Raw genomic sequence first — 21,684 nt, forward strand, 5'->3', positions numbered from 1 at the left:
CCGGTTTTGTGCAAACCGCTGGTGGGAACCCCTCTCAGGTTGTATTTTGCTGTAACTGAGAAGGCGGTGAGTGCGGTGCTCGCCCAGGACCAAGATCAGGCTCAGAAACCTATTTATTTTGTTAGTAAGGTGCTGTAGGGCCCCGAAACGAGATATCAGGCCCTAGAGAAGACTGCGCTGGCTGTGGTATTTTCGACGAGGAGATTGCGCCACTATTTCCATAGCTTCACAATACTGGTGATGACCGACCTCGCCATCCAGAAGGTCTTGAAGAAGCCCGACGTTGCGGGAAGGATGGTGAAGTGGGCGGTGGAGCTGTCGGAGTTTGATATTAAGTATGAGCCCCGAGGCCCGATCAAGGGGCAAATTTTCGCAGATTTCATGGTCGAGCTCTCATCTGAGGCGACACGAGTGGAAGGGGACGACTTCCGTTGGGTGCTCTCGGTGGATGGATCGTCGAACCAGCAGGGTAGCGGTGCTGGAGTCATCTTGGAGGGACCCAACGGTGTGCTGATTGAACAATCTTTAAGGTTTGCCTTCAAGGCCAGCAACAATCAAGCAGAATATGAGGCGCTGATCGCCGGTATCTTGCTGGCTAAAGAGATGGTAGCAAGGGTCCTGATGCCTAAGAGTGACTCACTGCTAGTCACGGGGCAAGTAACAGGCGAGTTCCAGGCTAAAGATCCACAAATGGCGGCTTACCTGGAGTATGTACAGGAGTTGAAGAGTTCCTTTGCCTCCTTTGAAGTGGTGCATGTGCCCAGAGAGCAGAATGCCCGAGCTGACTTGCTAGCCAAGCTCGCCAGTTCAGGCAAGGGGGGTAGGCAGAGGACGGTGATTCAAGAAACTCTGAAGACGCCGAGAGCATTTGTAGCAGATCACCTAGTCCTTCAGATAAGCAAGTCGACGGAGAAAGCGGCGAGGAGTCACAGATCCCTGACTCAAGAGACCTTGAGATCGCTGAGAATAAGAGCATGTCGGGGAGAGAGGGTGAATATGACGCAGGCCTGCGCTACCCATGAGCCAGACACCTGGATAACACAGTACAAGCGGTGCCTGGCATATGGCCTTCTCCCGCTGGATCCGACAGAGGCTAGGAAAATAAAGAAGAATTCTAGCAAGTTCACATTGATTGATGGCGAGTTGTACAGGTTTGGGTTCACTCACCCACTCCTGGAGTGTGTGCACGGAGAAAAATGTACGAGAATTATGGCAGAGCTCCACGAAGGGATATGCGGAAGCCACGTCGGGGGTCGAGCTCTGGCCGCAAGGACCCTCCGTGCAGGTTACTACTGGCCAACGATGAGAGAAGATTGTAAGAAGTATGCGCAGTGCTGCAAACAATGCCAACAGCACGCCGATTGGCACAAGGCACCTCCCGAGGAGCTGAAGTCGATCTATAGCCCTTGGTCGTTTCACACATGGGGAATCGACATCCTGGGACCTTTCCCGCTGGCGATCAGGCAGATGAAGTACTTGGTGGTGGCAATTGAATATTTCACCAAGTGGATCGAAGCAGAACCAGTGGCCCAGATCACCGCACACAAGATCGAGGGTTTCGTGTGGAAGAACATTGTGTGCCGATTTGGTGTGCCCAAGCGTCTGGTGTCGGACAATGGGACTCAGTTTGCAAGTCACCTGTTGAAGAAGCTGTGCGAAGGGGTGGGAATTCAACAAGTATTTGCATCCGTCGAGCACCCTCAGACGAATGGCCAAGTAGAGTCAGCCAATCGGGTGTTGCTGAGAGGTTTGAAGAGAAGGCTAGAGAAAGCCAAAGGGAGTTGGGCTGAGGAGGTACCCCGTATAGTTTGGGCGTACCACACCACCGAGCAATCAGGAACCCACGAGACCCCGTTCAGTTTGGTCTATGGGTGCGACGCAATGATTCCAATGGAGATCCAGGAGAGCTCGCCGAGATTCCAGAACTTCGTGGAGGAAGATTCGAATGAGGAGAGAAGGTTGAACCTGGATCTACTGGATGAGGTCAGGGAATAGGCGAGATTAAAAGCTGAGGCGGTGAAGAGAAGGATTGAACGAAGATATAACTCGAAGGTGATGCCGAGACAGTTCAGAGAAGGCGACCTGGTGATGAGGAAAGCCCACCAGTACGAGATGGAGAATAAGTTGTCGCCTAAGTGGACGGGACCGTTCAGAATAACCGAGGCGCTCGGGAACGGCACCTACCGCTTAGAGACGTTGGAAGGAGGGGCGATTCCTCGCACTCGGAACGGCACGCACCTCAAGTTATATTACAGTTAAGAACTTTGTAAGTAAAGACAAACATGAAGTTATATTACGATGTCTCTGTTAAAACAGTTTGAAGGGGGTACTCTTTTTTCCCTAATGAGGGTTTTTAATGAAGAAGAGTTTTCGAAGTTTGAAGTGTTTTAGATTGCATGCTTGCTGTTTTCCAAAGTTTTGAAGAAAGACCTTGTCACTTATATGTGATTTAAGGCAAGTAAAGATATGCTGCATGCTTTCTAAAAAGTTTTTAAAGTCCTCATCGTCTTTCGGCGATCGGAGGCACCAGTTAAAGTTAAAGTCCTCATCGTCTTTCGGCGATCGGAGGCACCAGTTAAAGTTAAAGTCCTCATCGTCTTTCGGCGATCGAAGGCACCAGTTAAAAGACCTCAATGCCCTCGCGCGTCCTGAGGCGAGATAAAAGACCTCCTCGCCGTCGAGCGAGTGCAGGCGAGGAAGAGTGAAAAAGTCCTCAGTGTTCCTGGGGGCGAGAAGATGTAACCCCTGGGGCAATGTAGAGGCATCAGTGAAAAAGTCCTCAGTGTTTCTGGGGGCGAGAAGATGTAACCCCTGGAGCAATATGGAGGCACCAGCAAAAAGTCCTCAGTGTTTCTGGGGGAGAGGAGATGTAACCCCTGGGGCAATGTAGAGGCACGAGTTAAAGACCTTCTCGCCTATGAGCGAGTTCAGGCAAGATAAAATCCTTCTCGTCTCGAACGAGTTCAGGTATGGAGTAAAGGGTGGAAGAAGTTTGGAGGGTGGCTAAGGTAGGTTCGAAGAGAACGCCTAGTCACCCGGTCTTTTGTTCTGAAGTTCAGAAAGGTAGAGAAGGATCCGAAAGGCGCCTCTACCCCCGGATAAAGGAACAATGGCCCAGTTGTGAAGGCAGGAAGAAGCTGATATCGCCAAGAGTCTTTGGCAACCAGGAAAAGTTCAAGCAATGGCGAGAAAGTTAAGACCCGTTTTGATAAGGCAGATCGGGTGAGCGATGTCTTAAGCCATTAGTTGAGTTGAAGTTTGCTATTTGAAGAGCGATTTTACGCTAAGGTTCATTGCCTTGAGATTACAAGTTGTTAGAGTGATTGTTATTCGAAAGTCAGTGATTCGAAGCAGTTAAGTATGTGATCGCGCTCACGAAATCGAAGTGGTTCGAAGCAGTTAAGTATATGATCGCGCTTACGAAATCGCTAAGTTAATTTCTTGAAGAAAATTGTGCAAGAAGAGATAAAGCAGACAAAGGAGTTGCAAGAGGAAATACAAAGACCTTGTCATGAAGTGAACATCAGTTTAAGGTACATGTACAGAAAAACAAAAAGTTTATTACAAGAAAATTGGGTAAGGGAGAAAGCATAAAGGTAGTGGATGGAGGGAATCAATCAGTCTTCAGCAGGAACAACCTTCCCATCCACCACCTCGTTTTTTAGAGACACCATGGTGAGATCTAGATCGGGGAACAAGCAGGCGAACTGTTCCCGGGCGGCCTCGAATCCAGCAGCAAGAATCTGGGCAGAACTCAGATTAAGTTCTTCGATCTGTTTTTTGAGTTCTTCAATTTGTTCCTACAGCCCCTCGTTCTACTGCTTCAGCTCTTCAGCTTGCTTCTTGAGTTCTTCGATGGTTTCCTGAGCTTGGAGAAGGTCTTCAGCAACCTTCTTGGATTCTGCCTTTACCTGGCCCAGTTCAGCGGCGATCTTCCCGTTTTCGTTGGTGGCTTCGGCGAGCTTGACCATGGTGTCGTCTCTTTCTTTCTCCACCTTCCCCAGGAAGACCTCCCGATCGGCTGACCTTTGTTCGAGCTTCTTCACCTTGGCGGCGTCAGTTTTAATCAAGGCCTCCAGGTCAGCCACTTTGACGCGATAAGGTACTAGCTTGCTCTCCAGCTCAATTTTCTCTTGAGCCAAGAGCTGCGCCTTATGGCGTAGATCGGTGGCCTCCTTGCGCGCCACCCGGAGCTCGGTGCTCATGGCATCTTCTACTCGGGAGTGTTCGATCTCAGCGAGTGTCAGATTGCAGGATAACCTCTCCGCCTCAATCCTTATGGAGTTATTCTCAGCTCGGAGTGTGAAGAGGTCATCCTGGAGCTTCCTGGTGGAGCTCTCCACAGCTTTAGATATAATGGCGGGGAAATCCTCCGCCATCATCTTTAATTTTGCTGAGAAGGGCTCCCACATTCTCGTGACCTCAAGAGAGAGGTTTGCTTGTGGAGGCACCGGGTGGGCTTGTTGTTGGTTTTCGCCGCCACCTTCTTGAGTTGGTTGCTCAGCGGGTGCTTCTTGGCGTGGCGGCGACGTTGGGGATTCAGTAATCAGAATTGGAGAGTTGTGAGCACCCTCATCCCCGACTGGAGCAGCCCCTGCAGTTGAAGCGTTCGAAGGAGGATCCCCTCCCGCTGGTACATAAGGCGTGGAGGCGCTCGGGGGGTTCTCCAAGAAGTTGGCTTCGGCGGCCTCAGCCACAGGAGGCGCGGACGCCAGTGGAACTGCTTGGACTGGCGAGGCGGGAGTTGGTGGAGGAAGCAATGTTGGAGGTGGAGCGGGTGTGGATGGCGGTGTTGATGTTGGAAGAGGGGGTGGAGCAGATGGTGAAGAAGGCGCCACCCTCTTCCTCTTGGTGACAAGGCCATCTTCCGTCGCCTCATCATCATCCTCTTCTTCTTCCTCGTGGACTACTTGGGGGGCTTTCCTCTTTGGTTTCCTGAGGATAAGCTTTTTGCGTTGTTTGGCGGGTTGAACATCGGGAGGAGTTGGGCCTTTGGGTGGCGATCTCCACCACAGAGTTTGGCACGGTTTGGGAACCCGATGCCAACCCGTGGGCTCGGGCGAGTGCCCTCAGTTCAGCAAGTTTTCCTTGGCCCAACATACGATCTGCATAATGCAAAGATACATGAGTTAGCTCAGAGAATTGCAAAGATACATGGGTTAGTTCAGAAGAAAAGGTAAACACATAAGGCAGTATGCAGCAAAAGTCGATAAATGGTGCAGAAAATAAAACCAAAGTCTTGCGCACAACGCACAAGACGCCCAGGAACAGTTAACAGAGGTAATGCCAAAATAAAGACTTAGACGTTGAGGTGAGTTCTAACCTATGCGAATTTCAAGTTGATCTTCGAAGAACTTGAAGCAGATGAGCGTGGTGGTGAGGAAGGTAATGTTGGCGTCTGCCACACTCTTCCAGAAGAAGCATAGGTCCCTGTCCAAGGCACCCATGCTATCGGGACTCCTTGGCCTCCTGAAGCTGCCTTTGGACTCTTTGTTCCCCTTGTTTACCCAATACAAGGGGAAACCGTCGAGCAGAGAAGCGTCCTTGTCATTGGGGCGCACCTGGACGAACTTGCCCTTCCAGTCTTTGTAGGATTGCTGGAATATAGAGAGGATCGACCTCCCAGCAATCCCGTTCAAGCTCACCCACAGGCGATCTCCTGGGTGCTTGGCTTCAAAAAGAAAGAGGAAGACGTCCACTGACGCTGGCAGCCCCAAGTGGTCGCACATTATCTGGAACGCCCGTACGAACGCCCAACTGTTGGGATGGAGCTGGGCGACGGCGATGTCGAGCTCGGTGAGAAGCTCCCTTTCAAAGCGAGTGAAGGGAAACCTAAGTTTCACCTTCTTGAACAGGGTGGTGTAGACGAAGCAGAACAACCCGCCGTTGTTCCCCTTGTCGTCGGCGCACACTGACAGGTCGGGGGGGCAAGGTAGCACCGTCATTATGTCGTCATGCTCCTTGTGGAACGATTGGTGAGGCTCATCCCTTTCGTCAGTCGAAGAACCGCCCCAGCAGAGTTTACTGAGGAGGTTTCCTTCAGCAAGGTCGAGGTGGCCCAAGGGTATAGTTTTTTGAAATCTGGAGAAGGAACGGAGGCTCCTCCGGCGACGGGTGGAGTGGCCTGAGCCAAGTTGGGGCGGGAGGGTGCAGGCCTCTCAGCCTGAGAAGAAGAAGCACCACGTGCTCGCGGTGGGTTGTGTGCTTGTGATGAGGGGTTTCGTGACGAAGGAGGAGGATTTGGGGTGATCTTTGAGCGAGTCATTGCGGAAGCTGCAAAGGAAGAAGAAAAGAAAAGGTGATCAGGGCTCGCAGAGGCTGACTCGATCATGAAAGAAGGGTGAGAAAACGAACGAACGAAGGTTTGTTGTAATGAAGACGAAGCCCTAAGTTACGAAGAAGGAGAAATAGAAAAAACAACCCACAACGTATGCACCAGACAGTTAAAGGATGATGCGAATCGGTTGAAATGCAGGAAAAACCAGCAGAAGAAGTAAAGGAAGTACCTTTTTATGATCGGAAAAGTAATGAAGGAAGTTGGTGATTCGGGAGGTTGAAGAACGTTGAGAGCTTTTGCAGAAGAGAGTTGGAGCGTCTGAGAATACGAAGAAAGTGATGGAACAGTGGAGCGAAATGGGTTTAAGGGTTTTTCAAAATGGGTTTGGGAAGCGCAAACGTTAACTGAAGGTAACCGTTGATGAAGCCACGTGTCGAACGATGGGAGGAGTGTTTGGTGGAGCGTCAGAGAAGCAGAAAGTACAACCGCTTGGAATTCTGCGCCAGTGCCACGTAGATCGGTATTGACGTGACTCCTTTAGTCTTTTCGCTGGACAAGTCTTCGCTTAAGACTGGGGGGCTTGTGTACCGCCCTGGTAGTCGGAAGTGATGACGTGGCATCAAGGTACAGTATAGGCGTGTTGACGAGATGCCAGGTTGGCAGAAGGGAAGGAAGTCGGGGGGGCTAGTGAAATCGCCAGTTATTAAGTTGGCGTGCTCCGATCTCCAGTATAGCAGAACCGGCGGTCACCGGGTTAAAGATGAAGTCGCCAGATGTGAACTCAGGCGACCAAGTGATTAGAGATCGCCGGAGCAAGCACATCGCCGAAGATGAAGGTGGTGCAGGTTATGAAGGCGGCCGGCGAGACCACAGGGAAGGTGTACGAAGGCACCCTAGCTCGCCAATTCCAGTAGAGATCGCGCTCCAAGTTAGCTATGCACTGAGCAGTATCATGCATAAGTAACTTAGCCAAAAGAGAGTCAGAAGCAGCGCCCAAGTCAAGGAGGCTCCAGATGATGGCACGTGTACAGCTGGATGCGAGCCACGTGTCCAGATGTGTAACTGCCAGGAGAGAGAAAGTGCCCAGGTATATAAGGGTTTCCCAACGAAATTTTGAGGTACGCACGTTCAGATTGTATTCTTTACGCTTGCGAGTTCTTGAGCATACTGTGAGAGAGAACATTGCACGGTTCCTTGAGAGTTCCTGAGTGTTACTCTTGTAGTATTTGGTGGTTCAGTCACTGACTTGGGCGTTGGAGTGCGATCGACCGCAGCGGCGCCGCTCTGTTCTTTTGCAGGTTCTTGAGGTGGATCGTGACGAAGGATGGAGGTTGAAGCGGTGCACACGTCGATCCAAGTTTGACGAGGCAAGTTCCAACGTTTTGGTCAACAGGCAGGATCAGTACTTAACGAGCTTCCATGTGGTTTGCTAGTGTTAGTATGGCCAGAATGGCCTCATACTCCGCTGATTGTTTGAAGTTTTAAAGTTAAACTTCAAAGATTTTTCTAAGAGGACCCCTCTCGGGCCCTCCAAAACCATTCATTCCCCGCATGACTTATTTTTAGATGATCCATCTACATGTAACGTCCATCGTAGGTCTTCATTATCGGTCGACTTAGGACTTAGTTCTACCATAAAGTCAGTTTAGCTTTGGGACTTGTGATGACAATAAAAAATACATGAAGATGACCAAGGATGCTACACTTGAAGGGTCATCTCAACAAGCAAATAAAGATCTCATTAATAGGAGGAATGAACAAGGGCCAAAACATTTAAAGTTCTTCTTATTAGTCTTTTCAAAAGACGAGGCCCAATCCCAAGAAGCCCAAGCCCAACCCATGAGGAGCAAGGCCAAGGTTTTACGAGATGAGCATCATTGGATGTCTCTATTTGTAATTTCTTTTTAGTATTTGTAGTAGAACATAAAAGGAAGGTGTAGATATAGAAATAAGGGGTGCAAATGTACAAAGATAAGTCACACCTTCCATATGACATAAAAAAAAGGTGTAGGTGTCGTTTTAGGAGGTGCCAAAGAAAGAAACCAAGTCACACCTCCCAGTGAAGTCACACCTTCCATGTGACTTGTTTTTTGTGGCAATTTCAAATGAGTTTCATTTGAATTTTCCCACCTAATTTTCAGCACCCTCACACTATAAATAGAGGTGTCATGCTCATGTAAATTCAGAATTTGAATTTTAAGAAAAGTTACTATACACAAAATTGTGTGAGTTGTGAGAATTGTTTCTCCTTCTTCTTGTCTCATCTTGTGAGTGATTGGGAAGCTCGGCGGCATTCAAGCACTTATCTTGGATCATCGCCTCCAAGTGGCGTGTTCATACCTCCCATGGACTACATCCACATAAGTCTTTCTCATTCCATCTCCATTTCCATTTCCTAATCATGTCTTTGTAATTTCAATCGGTAGTTTGTGTTCTTATGTTGTGTTCTTTCATTTCATTCGGTTGTTCTTGTTCATCTTGTGTTTTCCTTTTCAATTTTGCACTTGTAGCTTAATTTGATTCGGTAATTGTGTTTCAATTCCTTGTGTTGTTTCGGTTCAATGTGGAATGGCACTCAATTTTGAGTTTGGTTCATCTTTTGGAAGGCTTTGTTCTCCAATGATGTTTCCTTAAGTTCCTCCACTTGTACCGATTTGTTTGTCCTTGTTTATAACTCCTAATTGTCATCCTTTTTCACCTATATTGTTGTTTTCATATTCTGAAAAGTGTCTATGCTTGATTCAACTCACATCAATTTGATTGCCCCCCTTGGTTGATATCAGATTTCAAATTCCGATAAATCAACTGCCCACCCTATCATTCATCCAACTAAATGTGGCTTTGCTAGGATTCTCATTATGGGATAGTTCGTCTTGACAATGAAGTGGTGGTTTTGGAAATACATTTGCATCCTTCGAGCGGTGATTACGAGCGTCAGGGAAACTTTTTCTATCATTTGATACCTTACCTCAGTGCCATGTAGAATTCAGTCGATGAAGTAAATCAACCGTTCTTCTTTTTCCACCTCATACACCAATGCTGCACTGATAACTTCTTCAGAGACTAAAATGTAAATGATGATTGGTCGTTGTGTGTCCGATTTTTGTATAACCGTTGTGCTGCCAGAAAAGTTTTTAGGTGAAGGAAAATATCTTCACATTCAGGCGTCCACTTGAATTTTGTTGCGTATCTCAGTAGCTGGATGATCGATTTTTTGTTTTTTGCCAACTTAGACACAAGTCTTGATAATGTCATCAACTGGTCGACCAACTTCTGGATTTCTTTAGTATTTTTAGGGCTTCGCATTTCAATGTTGCCCTGAAGTTTTCTAGGTTTGCTTCAATGCCACGATAAGTAAGTATGAAACCCAAGAATTTTCCTCGTTCTACCCCGAATGCACACTTGTTGGAGTTTAACCGTATACCGTGATCTTGAAGGGCATTGAAAACCTCTTGAAGATCTTGAATGTGTTGTCTGCACGAGTCAGATTTTACAACAATATCATCTACATAGACCTCGACATTCCGACCAAGCATTCCCTTAAAAATTTGATCCATGAGTCGCTGGTAGGTAGGTTCGACATTTTCCAGGCCGAATGACATGACTTCATAGTAGAAGTTACCATAGTCGGTCATGAAAGCAGTTTTCTCCTTATCTCTTGAACGCATTTGGATTTGATTATATCCAAACTAGGCCTCTAAGACATCTAAAATATGATGACTGACTGAACCGTCAACTAGGCGATCAATGTTTGGCAAAGGATAAGAATCCTTAGGAAAGACTTTCTTGAGACTAGTGTAGTCCGTGCATATTCTCCATTTACCATTGGATATTTTGACCATAACCATATTCACCAGCTATGTGGTGTATTGTGCTTTTCTGATGAAACAACTTTCACCAACTTGTCAATTTCACTTCGTGCAGCATTTCGCTTCTCTTCGCCCGTCTTTCTTTTCTTTTGGGCAATCGTCCATGCTTCTTTATACATCGATAAATAGTGTGTGATGATATCCAAACTTACCCTTGACATATTGGAGGCGGTCCAAGCAACTAAATCAGTATTTTTGATAAATGCTTGGCTTACCATCGTGTTGACAACCGCTGTTAGCAACGTTCCCATGTGGGTAGAATGGTCGTCATCTTGTAGAGGTATCGGGCACAAGTCTTTGTCAGGCTCAATATGGGCATCATTCATCCTTGGGTCTAGGTCCACTAGAGCGACCATGTGTTCCTTCCTGGGAGGCCTATGTTCTCGGGACCGACCTCTGCTTAGTCCTTGTGATCTTCGGGAATGTTCCCTTCTACAGTCTCAGGAATGCCATCTCGGTGATTCCTTGTTGTGGGGTGGGTCGTAGGCTCAAACTTCAAACTAGCAACATAGAATTTGGTCCACGTGTACTGTGATTATGTCGCCCGAGGAGGATAGAAACTTCATAGCAAGGTGTGGAGTTGATATTATTTCTCAAAGTTGATTTATAGACGATCGTCCAAGCATAATGTTGTACGAAGTGTTAGCATCAACTATCAGATATCTTATTTTGATAGTTTGTTAAATATGCTTATCTTCTCTAAAGGTGGTATACAAATTAATATACTCTCGAGTGTCTACTCGTTCCCCAAAAAAACCAACTATCTGATCCTCATATGGTTGGATTTTGAATTCTAGAATCCTCATCTTTTTGAAGGTTTTCCAATATAGAATGTTGACCTAACTCCCTTGATCTACCAATGTTTTAATGATGACAAAGTTGTGTACTTTTACAGTGATGAACATAGGGTCATCTTGGGTTGGGTTAATTGTTGTGAAGTGATTATCTTTAAAGAGTATTGGGGGTATTCTCGGTTGACCTTTAAGGTTAAGTTCACTAATTGAATAGCCCGAAAATGTTTCTTCCGAGCAGAGCTAAAATACCCTCCACATGGAAATCCTCCAGAGATTTTGTTAATTACCTCTCGACCGCTCCTATGCGAAGGCTCGACCCGTCTTGGGTTCTCACTCCTTCGCTGTTGTTTTTCTAGTCATCGATCATCGTGATGACACCGAGTGTAAGGTTCCCTTCGTTCGTCCCTTCTAGGATATTTTTCTCTTTGAGGGGATCTATTGGAGTTCCTATTCGCACCTTGGACAAATTTGCATAAGTCTCCAACTAGAATAAGTTTTTCTATCTTGTCTTTCAATGCCTAACACTCTTCGGTCATGTTTACAAAGTTGCGATGATATCGACATTGCCTGGATGTACCGGTATCCTTTGAACTCTGTATCTTTCGGAGTGTTGGGATGGGATCGGCATTCATGGCCTCATCCATAATTCTATCAGCATTCAAAGGGGTATAAGTGTGAAACTGAGGTTGTCAGCTTTCTTTGAACCCATAAGATCTTTTGGGCGCATGTATGACACCTCGATCTTTCTCCTTCCCTTTATCTCCACCATTATCCACTTGGACTTGGTTGCGATAATCATGCAATTCTTCAAATTGCATGAATTTAGATGTTTGCTGCCTCAACTCGTCTAAGTTCATTGTTGGTCTTTTACACAGACTATCGGCAAACGGGTCTTACCGAAGTGCTGTAACTAAGTGATGCATGGGTACCTTTGGGCTGAGGTTCCTAATATTCAACAATAATTTGTTGAATCTCTCCATTAAGGCTTAGATGGATTCACCTTTCTCTTGTTTTATGTTGACAAGTGTTAAGGATGTGGGATGATGTGGTCGACTCGTTGCAAACCAAGTGTCGAATTAGGACATTAATGTTTTGAAGCAATGTGCCGAATCAGGTGGAAGTCTTGTGAACCAACTGAGTGCCCCTCCCTTTAATGAGGTGGGGAATACTCTGCACATCACTGATTTTTCTGATGTGTCGAGGCTCATTTGCATTTTGTATACGTAAATGTGCTCGTTCGAATCTATGGTACCATCGTACCGATCAATGTTTAATCCCTTATAGTTAGGAGGAATTTGTGCTTCCATGATTTCATTTGTAAACGGTTCCCTTTGGCTCTTCCTCCAAAATGTGAGTGCGCTCTGTATGTTGTCTAGAAGACTGGTAAGTCTGAGTACGGACTGTAGTCATCCTCTTCTGATTATGTGTGTGTTCACTTCTATGAGGGGAAGGTTGTCTTCATTGTCCACGCCCGACTTCAGGTATGGTTTCAGCCAGTTGCCGCTTCATTTGTTCATTTTTTCTCTCAGAGGATTCATACCTCCTCTTCATTCCTTCGACGGAGGGCTACCTTTTCTTTATTCTTCTGACGCATCTCCTCCATCTCTTTTTGTAGAGTTTGGAGCATAGTAACTTGTTCAGCTTCTGGTATCCTATCGCTCACCATTTGTCTTGTCGAAACCATTGTTGCTCTCTTTGACTCTATCTCGGCCCCGCGGTGGGCGCCAATTATACTTGTATAAGGCCTAGATAGTACCTGCTACCATCTTAAACAATTGCCTCTTGTTCCTCGGTTGCTCCTCCTTCCTTCTTGTATTCGCTCTCTAGGACTCGGTCGAGAGTAAACTTGCAAAAGATTCTGCAACGATTAAGTAATTACTCTGTAGATGTATTTTGATAAAACCTTACTCTTGTGTAGAAGGCTTATTTATAATGTTTAGTAGTGGACAATTTCATTCATACGTCGTATCTGGCGCGTATCTTAATATAACAGTATTAGCTTATTTATCTTATAGTTCCCAGATTTATCGGGTACTGCCCATATTTATTGGGATTTTACCCTGATTTATAGGATGATACCATATTTGTCACATGTTCTTTATTTTCTCTTAAATCACCTGGTCAGTCGATCACCAAAATCGAATGACGTGGCTCGTTAAGCTCTGAGCGGTACATGTTTCAAGAAAACTTCTAATTTTTTTTGTTTCTCTTCTTAGTTTATTGCAAATCAATTCCAACCTACCATACATACATACCATTTTTCATACGCAATTGATTAAATGATATACTATTATCTCCTCAAATAGTCTATATAGTTTTATTGAAAATTTGATAAAAAAATGCTAAAGATAATATAGTCATAATCTCAAATTTACAGATAATTTTTTTTTTTCATAAATGAGATTGTTCGCTATAAGGATTCTTCTTTATTTTTTTGCTTGATAATGGTGTGAGGTCCTCAAAGTCACGAATTTAGACTTTTCAATCTAAAGAGTAAACATAAAATTCCAACTTTTTGCACATATTTTTTTTATTGTCATTACAAGTCTAAATCCGTGATTTCAATGAGTGTAGAACATCTGCAACTAGAGGATTAAAAAAAGAGATTATCTAATTTCAAATTACAGTAAACAATGTCATCTTCATGAAGGAGAGAAAGTCCTCTAAAATTCATGAGTATGAATACCATGACTTGACTATTACATATTGTTTTTCTATTGATTAAGTGAACTTGTGAAAACTTTATAAGATGACACATATTATCAATTTATATGAATATTATTATTATTAATAAAATTAATAATAAAATCAATCATGTTAATAATAAAATTAAAAATAATTTTAATATTAAAAAATATATTAATATTAAACATAATATTAATATTATTAATAATAATATTAATAACATTACTAAGAATATTAAATAAAAATAATAATTATTACATTGTTAATATTAATACTGTTAATAGTAAAGTTAATAAGAATACTAATATAATAATAGTAATAATAATATTAATATTAATATTAATAGTATTATTAATACTAATAATATTTTTTTTAATATTATTATTAATATTATGAACTAATAACATTAATAAGTAAATACGATTAATGTTGTTTATATTATATAAATTATTATTATTATTACTATTAATAACATTATTATTAATATTTTTATTATTAATATTATTTTTAATAATATTAATTTTAGTAATATTAATATTATTGATTATTATTATTATTATTATTATTATTATTATTATTATTATAATCTGTATGTAAAATTAGTTGATAATAAATAACTTTATTTATTCATTTATCGATCCAATTATCAAAATCATATATGGATTTTTATCTATGGATTATTATCGTCAAACTACTTCACTGTTTTATCTGAAAAAATTCATTGATAACTTGATTTTACCTATAAGTAGTAATTTATATGTAAAATATGTATGTGAGTCCTAATTTATCTTTTGATCCAAATTCATAGGTAATTATTATATGTAAAATATGTAGGTGAGTCCTAATTCATCTTTTGATCCAAATTTATAGGTAATTATTATATGTAAAATATGTATGTGAGTCCTAATTTATCTTTTGATCTAAATTCATAGGTAATTATTAATAGATAATAGTAAATTTTCTTGTAGTGGTGTTTGTAGGCTCTGAACTCTGTCTAATGTGTTTGTTCTTCATGTGTAAATATATATAATTTGATGTGGTTGTACCCCTGGTGCAACAACATATGCTCAAATTTGAATTGGTGCCAGTTGCATAGAAAATATCTCATTTCTTTTATTGTTGTTGACTACGACTTCAACTCCTACAACGTGTGTGGCGTGGTGATTGTTGGTGGCTGGCATAGCATGCGAAGAAGACCTAAATATAGATGTGGCATATTTCCTTATTATTTGGTGCTAGAAGGAGATTTTGAGTAAAGTGAGAAGGAAAAGAAAGAAAAAATTACTCCATTCTACTTGCCATTTTTCTTCTAGAAACAAGTTGATCTTGAGCATTATTCACATAGCCTTTTTCATTGTTGAAATGATTTGCTCACTTTCTTGTCTTTTTTTTTTGGAGTGGGAGTAGGGATGAGTGTGAGAGTATATGTGAGTGAGTGTGGTGTTGTGAATGAAGAGTGACCGTTGAGTAGAGTATCGTGCTCTTGCTACAATCACTTGAGATATAATGGTTAACGTATCTCTTGGATTATCTTGGTATTAAAACTCAATCACCAGCTTCTAGCTTCTGTGTATTGTGATAATCAATCAACAAGGCACATAGCTCAAAAATCCTAGCTTACATGAAAGAATAAAACACATTGAAATTGATTGTCATGTTGTTCGTGAAAAATTCAAGCCAAACTCATTCAGCTACTACATATGGTTAGAATATATGGCCTTAAACGAGAGGGGGGGAAGGGGGGTGAATTGTTTAAGAAAGATTTTAGTAAACTTTTAAGCATAGAATGAAAATTATTTTAGAAAACCTTGATTAAGGATTCATTTTTTCAAAACAAAAAGCAAAAGCACAAAGCTGGAAAAACAATTGGTTGTTTTAAGGAAACAATCGGTTGTTTATACCAGTTTTTAAATGACAAAACTGAATTTAAAGAGATAGGGATAGAGAAATTGTACACAGTTGTTTATACTGGTTCACTCCAAATACAGAGCTACATCCAGTCTTCTCAGAAACCCTGAGGATATCCACTAAGCAACCACACCTTGATCACTTACACAACAACCAAGAGAATGACATTGAACACCTCAAGAAACACACAATCCTTGGCCAACACTAAGATTGCTGATCTTGAACACCTCAAGAACACACAACCAATCTCAGCAAGCACAGAAACAAATTGTTCAACAGAGTACAAAGATTACACTTGTTACAGATGAATATCTGAAATCAATACAAGTAGAATCCTTTTCCAGCACCTTGATCAATCACAAACTCTTAGCAAGCTCAGCTCTTTGAAAAACTCTTTAGAAAAACTTTGTCAAAAAATTCTTAATTCTCAAATCTATTTTTCTTAATATATTCAAAGATGTAGTTTGTTATCAAATCTTAACAAACTCTTAAATTGCATTAAAAGATTGGTCAAAGCATTTAATGACTGGAGCGTATACAGTTAAAGCATTTAAAGCTCAGTCAAACACAAAACAGTTTTTCTGTTATGATTCCAAAACAAACAATCGGTTATTTCATCGAATCAATCGGTTGTTTTGGTACTTAACAGTTTCAACCATTCAAAAACAGTTTTCAATTTTTCTCAAAACACCTAAGTATAAACAATTGGTTGTTTCGACAAAACAATCGGTTGTTTCAACTTAGTTTGAAAAACATTTTACTTTCATAAAGATTGAGATGCTAATTGCTTGAGATTTAATCAAAGGGTGGATTACAACATATAAACTACCCCATAACAAAGCTTAAACCAGCACAACAACATCAAGCAAAGCAGAGGCTTCAACATCCTTCAAAGGATTTGGATTCTTCAAAACATTGAACATCACTTGGTTCAACACATATATCTACAAATCAACTAATTGAAGATATTTTACCAAACCCCTTTAACCTGGAAGCTTCAATACTACTGACTTAAAACTTAGAATAATGAGTATTTATGGTGCTACACTTTAGGAAGGTTGTTAAGTTTTCACCGATTTATGTTTTGTTTGATTTTCTCTTATTTCTGTTTCATGCCTATTTAATAAGATTCATTTTTTCTCTTCTTTATGTGTTAAAAATATATCGGTATAGAGAAATAAAAATTCTACTTTCATTTAATGTATTATTTGCTTGAGATTTGATCTCTCCCCTTTTGTGTGTAATCCTTATTGGGTTTTCGCAATTCATTTCATTTTTGCATGATTCTAATCTCTTTTTCCCTTTATTCGTGTTCTTGAACCACAATTACCATATCATGTAGAAGAAGTCCACACACAACAACCATGACAAACTAGTTCTAATAAGATCATATGATATAAGTCAGACTCATATTTCAATAAATATCCACATGCTTATTCTATGTTGTTGGAAATATTCTTATATCAGAGAGATCCGTTCTAAATTAAAATACAAATTATTGGAAAATGATCATTAACTCCCTTACATAGAAAGCATTTTAATTTTGACTCAACTATTTGTCCTATACAATATTCACTTTTATCATAAATTAGTGCAAAAAAGGTTTTGGTACCTACGTGTCGCATCCAAAATCACATAGTTCTAAAAAGTTAAATTTTGAAAAAGATTTGTGCCAATACGAACTGGACTTTTGACAAAAAAAAGTAACAGAATTTTGAAGAAGTGAACTCGACAATGATGAATCTTGCTTCTACGTATTTTTCATAATAAAAAATCAGGAATCGCGTAGTTCTACGAGTCAACTAGTTAAATAAAATATTTGTTTACTTGTTGATATTTTTTTTTGAAATTTTTATATATTTTGGAATTTTACGTTTTTATTATCTTTTATTTCATAGAAAAATGTGATGTGTAGAGTACAGTTAATTATTTTAGAAATTCAAATTTAAAATTAAAGAATTAAAGAAATAAAAAAAGCTGGTAGGTGTATAAAAATAAAAGAGGGGCTGCAAATAGTAGAATATGGGGCCTGCAGAATTGGACCAAGCCTTATTATTTAGTAAAGATGGTGGATAAGAAAACTTTGGTGGAGAATAGTGAAATTATTGGGCCTAAAAAATTTATTTAACAAAAAGCGCTACAATCATTAAAAGCGTGGTGCAAGTATGAGTAACGTGAGGAGTGATAATATCAGCAGGGGTGTGGCAAAGTAAAAGAACACTGGGTTATTGGAAAGGACTCGGATTTTCCCTTTTTCAAAAAAACAAGAGGTGCGACGGAGTGGGGTGCCGAAACATATTTTAAAAAATCACTTCTGAATTGTTCCTTTCAGGATATTTTTGAAACATATTTTCCACAACATATTTTATTAATTTCGGATTTACCGAAATAAAAAAACTATTCTGGAATACTTTTTTATCTTTCAGATTTCCTATTCCGGAAACACCCTTTGCTTGCAAAACTCTTATTTCAAAAATATTTTTTACTTACAAAACTCCTATTTCAAAATCATCCAAAACTGTGAAAGGATAATTTCGGTATTTCAAAGAATATTAGGGTGCAGGAAGAAAAATGTAGAGGTGCAGGAAGAAGCTCTCGCTTTTAAGTGTGATATTTAATTGGCAAATGCTCCCTGCACCATATCAATTTAACATGTACCCAACCTCTTATTGAAAATGACACAAATATCCCTCTAAAATGACAAAAATAATGAGGTGTAAATAAAAATTACTTATAAAACTTTTTATCAGGAAATATTCCAGATATCCGGAACACATTTTTAATGCATTTTAAATTTTATATTCCAAATTTTTTTTTTTAATTAGATTTACTATTCTGAAGTTGTAAATCCATAAAAGTAATTTTGGAAATTTAGAAAAATGATAGAGGACAGGTTAGAACAGATAAGGTTAGAAAAAATATGGTGTTTAATTTTTTTTTAATAAAGAAAAAAACGTGGGACTCACCCTTTTAATATGTTATATTATGAATGTAGAAAGAGAGAAAAAAATGTGATATATAAGAACCATAGGGAAATAAAAATGATTTTTTCAAACATACTCCACCTTATATTTTAATAAATATTAATATTTTTATAAATTTTTTAATTTTCCACACTACATTTTAATAAATATTAATATTTTAATTATTTAAAATTTTAATTTTAAAAATTATTTTAATATTTTTATTAATTTTTTAATTATAAATATTAATATTTTGTGGTGGGTGGAAAGTATCAAAATATCACAAAAAAAAATAAAGAAAAAAAGAAATTTTTTTTTTATTAGCAATAAAAAAGGAAAACCTGCCATGGTGATGGGCGGCAACAGCTAACGGTACGGCGGTGGCAGCGGCGCGGTGCTGTCGGGTGCGATGTTCAGCGGCGACTGGGGCAGAGCAGGTTCGTTGGTGGCAGTAACGTAGAGCAGTGTGAGGGTGGCGACGCGGAGGAAACTTGTTGGGCTGGCTGCAGCTGTGTACAGGGTGCGCTGGCGGAGGCGGCGACGATGCCAGTGTGGGCAGCGTGAAGCAGGCGCTGGTGTGCGGTGCGTGGAGGAGTACGTGGGTGGTGTGTGCTGGTGCGCGGTTGGGTGGCGACTGATGCGGCGGGGCTGCAGTTGCTACAGCGGTGGTGATACGGCGGCCGGAATGGGGGTCAGTGTGCAGGAGTGGAGTAGGTTGGGTGCTCTGGTGAGTGTTGAAAAAAAGAATGAGAGAGTCCGAGGAAGAGTGAATGAGTGAAAAAATGGTGTGTGATGGAGAATGGAGGTGAGAATGAGAGTTTGTGTTGTACTGTGGAGAATGGAGTGACGGGTGCAAAGAGGAACAAGGGTGGGCGATGACAAAAAAGAGAGATGGACTAGGAGTGCGTGAAGGAGGAACAAGGGTGTGTGAAGAGTAATGAGTGAGATGGGCTATGGGGTTCATCAAAATGGTGTGAGAAGAGTAATAAGCAAGATGAGCAAGGGGTGCGGGAAGAGGAACAAGTGATGTAGGAGCATCACCATCTAAACTACTCAACACTAGTGAAAAAAACGTATATAACACTAGTTCCATGATGTAAATCTCAGCAATGTAAAATGTCAATTATATATAACATTGGTTGTAAAAATTGATGTAATATGTACCAAAATCTAAACAAAATATTCAAAAATATGTGCTCCAGAAGGCACATATAACACCGGTTGTTGTGCTAAGCCACTCATTTGTGAGCTTTATTGTAAGATTTATCATGAGTTGCTAAACTTATATTGTTGGGATTGGAGAGCAATGTAACATCTTTTGAGTTATTATTATTATTAATGCATGTTTTTAAGATTCAATTCTATTGGTTTGATTGAATGTTTAATGTTTCATAGTGAAGAACAATCATCTATGCCCACGAATCTTGAATAATGTTGGGAGACACATTCATTTATCTGAACTTTTTCAAATTAACCAAGTATGTCAATGTCTCGGAATGAAATTGAGTACTTGCACTAGTACCAAATTACTGTTTGATGACATTCCATAGACGAGATCAATGAGTATGAGTTGTTTATTTAAATGCAACGAAATATTTGAAATTACAGTGAAGTTATAGATGTCGATTACAGGTAAAATTGTTGTCTATATATGAAAGGATAGTGTATTGGACTAGAGCGCGTAGAGTTCAGTGCTCGGACATCAGTGTCTGCGACAATCAGGTCAGCTCGGCTTGTTGGGTCGAGTTGACGTGTCACATGGTTGGGCTCAAGTATGTGCATATTAAATCTCATTCATACATTTAGTGTAATCTTTCGCGTATAAGGCCTGATAGGTCAGCGAAACATGTATTAAAGGGCCTAAGGGTGCATTTGGGTCAAGTACAAGTAAAACGTTCTCTATCAGCCTAAGCCCAAGAGCACTAGGGTTTGATAGAACAGTTCGCATGCATGATACGTAAAGTCATATGCATGACACGAAAGGGAATGTATGTCTACGTGAAACAGATTGGACCCCGGATGTTGGTACATGAGTTGGTACCCAGGTGGTTATTCTATTAAGATATATGCACTCCAAGGAGATAAGATTTTGTGCAGTTGTAGCGCTAAGATTGTTTACACTATAGCGAGATCTTCTCCCATTAAATATGCTCTCACTCGAGATAAGATTTTCGTAAGGGAAAGTTGTTACAAGAGGTAGCCTAAAGCTAGTTTATAAAAGGGACTTGAGATCCCAGGTGAAGGTACGTTGTTTCTAAGACTGAAACTATATACTTCTTGTTTCTTATAAGCCTTGTACTGACTTGATCATCAAAGTGCAATAGGTAGGTAGGGCACCCTCTGTCTCAACGGAGCCACGTCCAAGTAAGGGAAGTGCAGATTCCCGTGGAGATAGGCGGGACCATAGCCAGTCATCGGAGTCAACCAGCGACCAGGTCAACTGGCAAGAACATTTGGCGCCCACGGTGAGGGCCCGATAAAACAAGTCCCATCCACAGTTGTGATTGAGTTATCAGGTTATATGATTAATACAAGGCAAGGTCCCGCAGGAGCAGAAGGAGGTGAGAATCTCACCATACAACAACTCATGGAGACTGTTAACATTCTCTAGGAGACAGTGGTTGCATCCAGAACTGACCAGAAGAGGCGTTTAGCAGAAGTTCAAGCCGAACAGGCGCTCATGCAAGACTAGGTCAGGGCAGAGTTGGATGCGTCACGTGCAAGCAACGAAGAATTACACAAGGCCAGTGAGGAATTTCCTAGAGATCTACAACGTTTGGGGTAGCGCGCCGCGGGAGATGATCTCGGGAGGAACAGACGCCATGCACTGCAAGCTGTTCATGGGCACATTCACAGGCACAACGCTGTGGTGGTTTATTGGTCTCCCAGATGGCCACATCACTTCATTTGATCAGTTCTCAACATTGTTGAGGGAGCAGTTCATCGTCAACCGAGCTCCACCCCCTTTCCCTTTTGACCTATTGGGGGTAAAGCAGAAGCAGGGAGAGCCTCTGAAGGATTTCCTAAACAGGGCAGGCCAAGCTCCGTGAGAGCAATCGTGCCCAGCCAATGAGAGTGCACGAGGCTGCGACTGAGAAGAAGTTGTCAACTCGGCGTGCACCCTATGCGCCGAAGGGACGCCACTTTAGGTTAAGGGCGAAGGACGAATTTCCTTTTCGACCCAAGTT

At 41.3% G+C, this 21,684-nt stretch overlaps 1 long non-coding RNA gene across 1 annotated transcript; it reads right to left on the minus strand.

Annotated features, from left to right (window-relative positions):
• Positions 1 to 15,566: 15,566 nt before the first annotated feature.
• On the minus strand, positions 15,567 to 19,480 carry LOC137831871 (uncharacterized). The gene is made up of 2 exons (XR_011084492.1): positions 18,838 to 19,480; positions 15,567 to 16,477 (listed from the first exon to the last, which is right to left on the minus strand). It is a non-coding gene; the product is annotated as an uncharacterized lncRNA (long non-coding RNA).
• Between the last annotated feature and the right edge of the window lie 2,204 nt (positions 19,481 to 21,684).

The sequence above is a fragment of the Phaseolus vulgaris genome, chromosome 11, assembly GCF_000499845.2.
Source record: "Phaseolus vulgaris cultivar G19833 chromosome 11, P. vulgaris v2.0, whole genome shotgun sequence".
NCBI classification, from domain to species: Eukaryota; Viridiplantae; Streptophyta; class Magnoliopsida; order Fabales; family Fabaceae; genus Phaseolus; species Phaseolus vulgaris.